Source organism: Paroedura picta, chromosome 6, assembly GCF_049243985.1.
Source record: "Paroedura picta isolate Pp20150507F chromosome 6, Ppicta_v3.0, whole genome shotgun sequence".
Lineage (NCBI taxonomy): Eukaryota > Metazoa > Chordata > Lepidosauria > Squamata > Gekkonidae > Paroedura > Paroedura picta.
Window position 1 is genome coordinate 105,362,428 of NC_135374.1, and position 10,300 is coordinate 105,372,727.

Below are 10,300 nucleotides of genomic sequence, written 5' to 3' on the forward strand. Positions count from 1 at the left end.
TCTCTCTCATACACACACACACACACACATTACACCCCACACAACTGTTTTTGTAGATGAATTATGTCTGGGGAATGCTCTTCAGTAATCAAACATGAAAGCTCATACTTTGAATAAAACTTTGTTGGTCTTAAAGGCACCACTGGACTCTCAATTTGTTCTGCTGCTTCAGACCAGCATGGTTACCCACTTGAATCTATCCAGTGAGCATACATGGGGGAACCATCGCAGAGTTGTGAAAATAATTGTCAGCTCAGAGAATTCTGGGATCTTTTATTTATTTGTATGCATAGTATAGATATGTACACAGGGAGATAAGTGGAGTACTGAGGTACCAACACAAATAAATCACCAAGGAAACATTATACACCAGTATTTACATCTTTCAGTTATAGGCACCTATTTCAGACCCACGGTAACAGATCCTTTCTGACTTTGAGTTTGTCTCTTCTTCACTCGGCTCTCAGAAAATATCAGTCCTTTGATTTGCAGATGGCATGTTTCTGGTCTTCCTTACACACATACGCCTTAGAAGATTGCTACACAAATTAGATGATTTCTGTAAAGAAGAGGCCTTAAATATCAATTATGCTGAGACCAAAGTGATCATCTTTATGAAAAGGCCACACAAGTTTAAGTGGATCATTCCAAAGTACTTGGACTGGGTTGAAATTCTACAGCAATATAAAACTGCATCAATGGACATGAATATTTACAGTGCAGTCCCAGGCAGAGGTACATGATCCTAAATCCATTTAAGTCAATGGGCTTAGAAGGGTATAAACTCTAGCATGGCACTGTTCAATACTATAATCACTAATAATCACTAAAGATTATAAAGTTGAAGTTGCATGCAGCCAGCTCACTCCTTACCTGATTGGTCCTGGAGGTGTGCTGCCATAGGGAGAGAGCACTCTGTCAATCAATTCAAATTGCACTCTGCTAATTAGGGCCAAGCAGTGCAAATTACATTCTGTTAATGAGGGACAATCTGTTCAAATTGCAATCTGCCAATGAGGGCCAAGCAGTGCAAATTGCATGCAGGAAACTGAATTCCCTATGTGATTGGCCCTCCCTGGAAGAATGCAGCAAATAGGGAGAAAACATTTTACCAATGCAGGCCAATCAGTGCAACTTGCACTCTGTTAATTAGGGTCAAGTAGTGCAAATTGCACTCTGTCAGTTGGGGCCAATCAGTTCAAATTGCATGTAGACAACTCAATCCCTACCTGATTGGCCCTTCCTGGGAGTGTGCAGCCAATAGGGAGAGAACACTGTGTTAATAACTGCCAATTACAGGGTTTATCTGTCCTCTTCTTCCTCTGCCTGCTACTTCCTGGTTCGGTGCAGGCCTCTTTGAAAGGCCCTGTTGCTGATAAATTGTTCCATTCTCAGTATCTTCCCACTCTCCATCTCCCCCAGGCAAGGAGGATTCCAGATGCTTCCTTAGCCTCCTGTGTTAATCTCAGGTTTAAGCTCTCTGCTGTAAGGAAACACAGATTAACTGCAAGGGAAGCAGAGATAATCAGCATTTCAAAAACAGAATGCCAAGGAACAGACTGAATGCAAAGAATGTCTTAACTGAACTCAGTGAATCAAAGGTTCCTTCAGGCAGTCCAAGGGCATCAGCAGGAGAAAGTTACAAGTTGTGTCCACAATCCAGAACTCACAGCTTCAAGTTAATATAGGCTCTCAGTCTTCTGCAGTCAGCAACTGTATTGCTAAGATGGTGTGTTGCCTTTTAGACTGGAGCTTTCTTCCAGCACATAGCTGGCATTGCTTAATTGGCTCAGGTGACTCAGATACTGACAAGGCAGGGAGCTGTAGCTAGAGGATGGACAGAGGAATGAGGACTCCTGAAACAACTTTGGAATCTAAACCCTGGTTTGTCTGCAGCTCCATTCCCTCCTGCTGGTCAGAGCTCTCTGCCTGTTGGATATCTGGCTGGGCTAAGCCCTCATCTAGCTGAGGTTAGGGTGAAGCTGGGAGCTCCTGGCAAGGCTTTTCCTCTGAGGAGTCTTCCCTAACAGGACTTAGCTCACAACACCTCCCCATGGCCCTGCAGCTGGCCATTGGAGTATTCTTTGCCTTCCACACCCTCGATTTCCTCAGAGGGGCTAGTGGGATCCAGCAGCCTTTCACACCCAGCCTGGCCCTTGGGAGATGTGGGGGGCAGGAAGGAGGCAGCCCACCCACACAGCCTTCCCTACCCAGCCTGGCCCAGCCTTTGGGAGATGCGGGGTAGATGGGAAGAAAGCTTCCCATCCCCTATGGTCTTCTGGAGCAGCCTGTCCTCTGGGGGTGGGAAAGAGGCAGTCCTCCCCCCATGCCTTGCCCACCCAGCCTAGCCTTTAAGAGATTTGGAGGAAGGGGCAGGAAGGAGCCAGCTCCCCTGTGGCCTTCCCTGCCTGGCCCAGTCTTTGGGAAATGGGGGGAGGGAAGGTGGCAGCCCCCCCTGCATTTCTTGCCCAGCCTTTGGAAGATGTTCAAGGTGGAAAGGCCTAGCTGGCCTTTGGAAGTTGTGGTTGGATGGGAAGATGGGGGCAGTGGTGACCTATATAGACTCTGTTATATGGGGGGGGGGGGTAAGAGGGTCAGTGCCTCTCCAAAGCAGCTGTTTTCTTCAGGAGAATTGGTGCCTTCCTTCCCTCCTGCCTTTCCTCCCCCCTCTTTCTTTGTCTCTTTCTGTCTCTTTCTCCTTTCATCCTGTCTTTGTTTCATATTCCCGAAGGTTTCCAGCCCCCTACCTGGAATGTGGCAACCCAGCTGGCTGCATATGGAGGTAGAGTCAGGAATCAAACCCAGTTTTTGAGATTAGAGTCTGCTACTCTTTAACCACTTCACCATACCGGATCTCAAGATTGAGCGTGGGACAGGGAGAAGAGGGCCAGAACCCAGGAGGGCAACATTACAGTTGTATGTGGTCACATCTGTTGTATTCCTGGGTACAGTGGGATTTGACCTTAGTACTACTATGCAATAATGTGGGGAAAAAACAATATTCTAAGCCTTACTTATTGAAACAAACAAAACTCTACTGCTAAGGTGTTGTTTTTTAAAAGTACTATAGAGTCTGGAAAGTTGCTAGTGACATCTAGCAATTTATTATGTTTGTTAATTGTATGCATTCTTTTTTATGGATTTTACTGTATGGTTTTTACTGGGGTTTTGTGTCTTGTAACTTGCCTCGAGCCTCTGGGGATTGTCGAGTAAGAAATCCAAATAAGAAAATAAATAAAATAAAATAAATCTCGCATACCATCCATCTAATTTTCAGTACATTAATTCTAATAGTTCTTACCAAGCTTTCTTCTGAGGTAAATGCACACGTAGAAAGATGGCCCAAGTTAGAAATAAATTGTGCTCTCTTTGGAGAACTGGGTTTGATTTCCTTAACAGGACCAGACAACTACCTCTGCAATAGCAGATTGTTGGCCCTCAAAACAGATGGTGGCACCTACATTTGCGTCTCAGAAATAGAAGGGTTGGCTCATGTCAGCAAGAAACCAGAAAGAAACAATGCAGATATTTCCTTAATTCTTCACAATTATTATGATCTGTGAATAGGCAACTTTGTTTCACAGTTCTTTGGAAAATGAAATGGGGAGATTGTGTAGCAAGGGGGAAGTGATCCATGTATTAGCTACTGCATACATTTCTATGTACCTGTCCGTTTCCTTCCTAGGCTGTAACTTTAGGATCTACTTCCCCCATAAATAAGTTGAGCCTGCATTATCCTAAATATGCATTATATCTTGTTATTTGCTTCTCAGCCGATGGACGTCTTCTTAGAAGCCCAGGGATGGTGAAATAAAATATCTCCACCTAGAGGGGTGTGTGTGAAGATTCAGGTCCAGTGTGCCCCACTGCATTTTGTGTAAATTGAAGTGTTGAATTCTGTTATTCATTACCTAGAGGCAAAACACCAGATGCTGGGCGCCATCAAGAGAGAGGAGCCATCACCTCCATGCCCACTTCATGTAATGCCCAGAGACATCCAGTTGGCAGTGAAGCATAAAGAATGCTGGATAGAGAAACTTTTATCTGACCCATCTGATCTTTTGCTCTTGAACAAGAAGTTAATTGTTGAGGGATCCTTTGCAGCATGCCTCCACATAACCTACTACCTGATGAATGTGTTTTTCAAGCCTAAATCCAATGTCCAGAAGGGATAACCCTGCCAACAGTCCGATCTTATGCTACAACACAGAGCAGTAATAAGAACTCTCACTCTCTTGATGTGTCAAGCCACCTGTCAGACCCTTTGCAGCCCTCTAAACTGGGCTGACAAAGTTCAGTTACAGACATATGAACATCTGACAGTGAAGTGGTGGCATTGTGTCAACAAAAGGAGGAATGCACAGCATTATCCATCAGACAGAGGGGGGGGGGAAACTCTAATGAACAGTTATAAAATATGAGCTGACTTGATTGCCGGAAAGGATCTGGGAATTGTTAGCAAGTTGATTGCTACAGAAAAGGTCTAATGAGCCCGGTTTTGCAGAAGAACTTTCTGAGAGATGCTGCTGAGTTTACTAGGATTCTTTTTTTGGATTACCTTCTTACCTTTCAAGTTTAACTAAACAGGAACTTTTAATTTGCAAAACTCCATGGCAGATAGAGAAGAGTATGTCTACACTCTTCCCCAACCCTGCACTCTTCGTCATCTTACCACAATTCTGTTTTGCTCCTTTCACACACACACACAAAGTTCAGCTGTTCTGATCATGCCAGAAACTTCAACAGTTGCATTAGGAGAAATTTCTTCAAGGGGACAAGAAATGGCAAGCTGTATATCACCAGTATGTTGTAGTGAATAGGATCTCAGGAAACCTGTCATCAGATTCGTAGGGAGTATAATGGTGACTCTTTCTCAGCCTTACCTACTTCAGAAGGTGGTTGTAAAGATCAAACAGCTCCCTTGGTTTGAGTACCCTGATAGTCTACAAAAACAATATATTTTTGTTGAATTGTCAGAAACAGATATTTGACTGATGGTGTTCTGCAATTTGAGATCTAGTCAACTTATTGATAGTTGTAGATGTAAGACTGACTTCTGGAGTAAAGCTGATGTTATCTGTACAGTGCAAAACCAAAAAGGGAAACCAAACCCCAACCTAGCCAGAAAAGGTAGGAACCCAAAGTTTGAGCTGCAAAAATAATGTTATTTTTTTTTCAAATATTTATTACATAAAGGTAAAGGTATCCCCTGTGCAAGAGTCATGTCTGACCCTTGGGGTGATGCCCTCTAGCGTTTTCTTGGCAGACTCAATACGGAGTGTTTTGCCATTCCCTTCCCCAGTCATTACTGTTTTAACCTCCAGCAAGCTGGTTACTCATTTTACCGACCTCAGAAGGATGGAAGGCTGAGTCAACCTTGAGCCGGCTGCTGGAATCGAAACTCCCAGCCTCATGGTCAGAGCTTCAGACAGCATGTCAGCTGCCTTACCACCCTGCATCATAAGAGGCTCATTTATTACATAAGGTACACTAATTCAACGTATTAAAAACATGGTCATCATAATTTAATAACATCAATTTTCTAGAGTGGTGGCCTCTGAATGTGCATATTTTAGAAGGTGGGCTCCAAATCAGACACCTTTACATTAGAAAGACTAGTTGGAGCAGCACCTACCAGATTTTTCTTTGCTACCCAGAAAGCCTTTTGATTTTGATTTTATACACGACTGCATTCCTCACAATAATTTGACCATTGAGGTAGACCCCTCAGGGTCAAAACACGTTTGGTCCATTCTATGTTGGTCTGTTCCGTGTGTAGTTAGAAATATGTTTTTAAATTATGATGACGTTGTTCTTAATATGTTGAATGAGTGCACTTTATGCAATAAATATTTGGAAAAAAAATTAAAATGTTCCGTACTTTGTAATGAGCTTTAGAAGGCTTTCTTTGAAATTCTCCTCTTTTTTAGTAATCAGTAGAGATCATACAATTAAATAAATACAGAACTGATAAATATTAAAGCCAATTTCTCTAACGATTTTATACAAATTTAGGCTGGGTGAGTACATATTTCCTGAACTAGGAAAATCTAAAGTATAGGGAATATGTGCTCATCAAGGCATGGCTTATTAATGAAGCATGAATCGGAAGCATAAAAAGTTCACATTCAATACAAAGGCGAGCATTTCACCGTCCATTCTGATTTTTTTTTTAAGCAGAAAGATTTAAGCAATGAAGCATCAGTTGAATTCTTGAGACCATGCTTAAAGAAATGCTGCTCCTTCCATATTTTGCGGACCTCGAGAAATAAGGACATGAATTCCCCAGGGAGGAGGGATAGAGAGAACCTTCTTTTTGAAGTGATGGGTTGGAAGGCTTCATCCATATTGGGCACAAAAACAGAACGAGCACACAGTTTAGCAAGCAGGCTGAAGAGTGACCATGGAAGGAAAGGTCAGAGGGGAAGAGCGATGCAAAATAATGGGTGGTTGTATAATTGAGTATTAGGGCACTGGCAAGAATGAGACCGCAAAACTCCTTTCTACTTCACTTAGGGCTGAAATATATTGCACTTTTTAAAAGTTCTTTAAAGAGAGATCACTTTAAAATGTATATTTGTGGTGGCAAACAATATTAACAGGAAAAAAGTTTTTCACAGTCAGAGTAGTTCAGCACTGGAATAGGCTGCCTAAGGAGATGGTGAGCTCCCCCTCAGTGGCAGTCTTCAAGCAATGGTTGGATACACACTTTTCTTGGATGCTTTAGGATGCTTAGGGCTGATCCTGCGTTGAGCAGGGGGTTGGACTAGATTGCCTGTATGGCCCCTTCCAACTCTATGATTCTATTATTCTATGAGGGCAGGATGCTGTTTCCGTTGGCTGCAGAGGAAAGGACGTGCAGTAATGAGTTTAAAGTACAAGTACAACGATATAGGCTAGATATCAGGAAAAAGTTTTTCACAGTCAGAGTAGTTCAGCAGTGGAATAGGCTGCCTAAGGAGGTGGTGAGCTCCCCTCACTGGCAGTCTTCAAGCAAAGGTTGGATACACACTTTTCTTGGATGCTTTAGGATGCTTAGGGCTGACCCTGCGTTGAGCAGGGGTTTGGACTAGATGGCCTGTATGGCCCCTTCCAACTCTATGATTCTATGATTCTATGATTGCATATTTTACAGATCTAGCCAGAAATATAGGGGAACAGTTGTTGTGTTTGTCCAGAAAGAACACAGAAATGTTTCTGCACATCCCAGACAGAACTGGCCTAGTCTTTCAAGCAAATATGCCAAAGGGGAGTCTAGAAACCCAGAATAGAATTGTCTGAGATGAAAAAATAATAAATAATACAATTAATTGTCAATAAGAAGCCAACTAACCCGTCCTTAGGCACATGTTGAGGCCCAGGTGCAGAAATATCCAAGAATGACAAGAATGTCTGGTTTCATAGAAGTGAAGATGTAGTTCAAAGATGGGATATATTGGGTGAGGGCCAGAATATATTCAAATATCTGAGAAATATGTAATCTCCATTTTAAAAAATAGATTTTAAGCTAAATGAAGTCAGAATGAACTAAATATTGTATATAATTCACGTATAGTTAACTTTGTCTGGTATTTGATGTTATAAGATAGACAAGAATGTTCACCCTTATCAAATGGGACAATTAGTTGTAAGGAAACAATTTTTTTTAAAGACAACTTTAAGTATGGTAAATTGAACTGATTAGAGACCACAGGGGTCTTTTCCTTGGCTGTGATGACTCTCCTACACTTCTTTGAATTATGTGTACCCATTTCCTGTCATATAATCATAGAGTTGGATGGGGCCATATAGGCCACCTAATCCAACCCACTGCTCAAAGCAGAATTTACTTAAAACACTTGTGATAAGTATCTGTCCAGCTGCTGTCTGACGACTGCCAGTGAGGAAGAACTCATTTTCAGCATATTGTGAATGTCCAGTCAGGAGGGAGAGAATGTGATAATGTTATATGGGATGGAGGAAACTGATAGTCAACTGAAGGCTTCCAATCATGAGGTTAAGACATCTGGTTCACACAAAGCAGACTGATTAAATTTACTTAGGAAAACTGATTGTAATCCAGATTTTCTTGTCAAAAAAGTAGACAGGATACAGCTGGACTACTGTTAGTGGGGTGGAGGTGGAAAGTGCCATCAAAGTCACAGTTGATCTATGGTGACCCCATGGGTTTTCAAAGCAAGAGATGCCCAGATATGGTTTGTTATTGCCTGTCTCCATAACTTGACCCTGATGTTCCTTGGAGGTCCACCATCTAAATATTAGCTAGGGACAACCCTGCTTAGTTTCAGAGAACTCATGAGACAGGGCTAGCCTAGGCTGTAGGTCTGGCTCATTGGGATACTTAAAGTTGGAGCTATCATATGTTTGTTAACTGAAACAGCTGTCACTCAGGGCTGAAAATGTTTTCCTGCTCTAAAGGAATTAAAGTTAATTTTTATTCACACACATACACCCAAGTAATTAACTGGAAAAGCAAGGGTTTCCCCTAGTGGAAAACATCAAGGTTATGTTATAGTTGAAACATCCAAAAAGTAGATGCAATCAAATCCATTGGCTCTTATGTCATCTTGCCTCCTGTCCCATTTACAAACAATTCATCATCTCTCACAACAACAAATTGATCTTAATGTAGCCATCATAATAAAGAAGTTTAAGACCATCAAGTGGAATTTCTGTCCCAAGCAACCCTAAAGATATAAAGCTTTTGTTGTTGTTTTTTTACGAACAGTATGTGGGGCAGACACTTGGCTATTAGATATAGTCTTATATTCGTTAATTAATACCTATTAAACGAATTAATTTACATAATTTATGTTGTGCCTCTCTGTCCTCCTCAGGGCCACCAAAATGACCAATGGATTACAAGCATACATTGATTTATTTTGGTTTGAAAGAGCTATTTTGAATGACATCCCCAACAAAATGATCAGGTCATTTGGCATTCCCAGATAAATAGTAGTTTTATTTGAAGCAGAAAGGTTTCATGGCTCTTTGGGATCATAAAACAACTTGTGAACATTGTTCCTGTTTCTTGATGTGGAACATCTACTGGTGTGGCCCCTCCAATGGAGGTCTACAGACATTACATCCATATTCCTGCCCCCAGGGACCATGCCAGCAGATGGATTGTAGCAGCAGTGCCAGAGCACTGAGGTGCACTCAGTGCTCTGGCATTGACACCACTGCTGCCAGTCTTCCGAAGCCGCTTCCGCCCTCCGAAGAGCAGTGGCAGCCATGGGAGACTGGCAGGGGTGGGGCCAGCATGGTGACACACAGTGCTGTGTCATGCTAGGCTGGCTCCGCCCCTACCAGCAGACATGCCAGAAGGTAACGAGGGGATGGGGGGAGGAGGGAGGGGGCAGGGAACAAGGATTCTCACCCCTTATGTGGATGTTCCACATAAGGGGTGAGAATCTTTGTTGGTTGATTTACTTGTTTTCAGGCATTGGATCTGCACTATTTCCAATATATTTTGATTTACAGATTGGCAAAGCAATCAACTGACCTATATCTTCAGTATCAATACTTGCAGCTCCTAGGACAAGCTCCAAACTTAACTATACAATAAAACCCACCTTCCTTTTCTCGGCACAATAAAACCCACCTTCTATAGTATAGCATTACTAATTTTCATGGTGACAGAAGCATCAAGAGGCCTACTAAGTTGTACTCTTGCTTTCCTAAATAAGCAACTCCAAGCGCAATCAGCCGATCTTTAGAAAAATATGAAAAAATGTTGATTCAGAGGCATGCTTCCATTGTTATGTCTCTCGATGTGTAATCATACCGTCAATGTCAAACCTATTCATCAGTTATTATTGTAACTAACACTTCTCTCCAACCTGCCACAATCTCTCTGCAATGGTAATTGTCTTACAGCTGTGATAAACATGTTTTGAACACCAAGAGTCCTACTTACTGGAAGGCTTCTCAATACAATGGTTCCTGAACTGTGTTGCATGATTCCAGGTTGGGTGGACTAGCAATGTCTTTATCTACCACCATGCTGCAATCCTTGGAGTTCCACCTTTCCTAGTCAACTGAGTTAGCTGGTCAGAGTACTTCTGAATTTACACAAAACAAGAGACAAATGAAAATATGAACTTGACTTATCCTGAATCAAGACTATTCCGAGTCAATATGGCCTATTCAGACTGCCAGAGTAGGAAAAATCTATATGAATTGGGAGCTAAAACATTGCAAACACATCATTATCTATTTGTTGAGGATGCTATAGTACTTATCCAACAGTGTAGAGCTTGGTTTAATATGGACAAATGTCTCTTCAAGGTGGTTTATT

General features: G+C 42.0%; 1 long non-coding RNA gene across 1 annotated transcript; it reads right to left on the reverse strand.

The window, feature by feature from the left end:
- Positions 1–373: 373 nt before the first annotated feature.
- Positions 374–10,062, reverse strand: LOC143840758 (uncharacterized). The gene is made up of 3 exons (XR_013232382.1): positions 9,920–10,062; positions 1,230–1,504; positions 374–559 (listed from the first exon to the last, which is right to left on the reverse strand). It is a non-coding gene; the product is annotated as an uncharacterized LOC143840758 (long non-coding RNA).
- Positions 10,063–10,300: the final 238 nt, after the last annotated feature.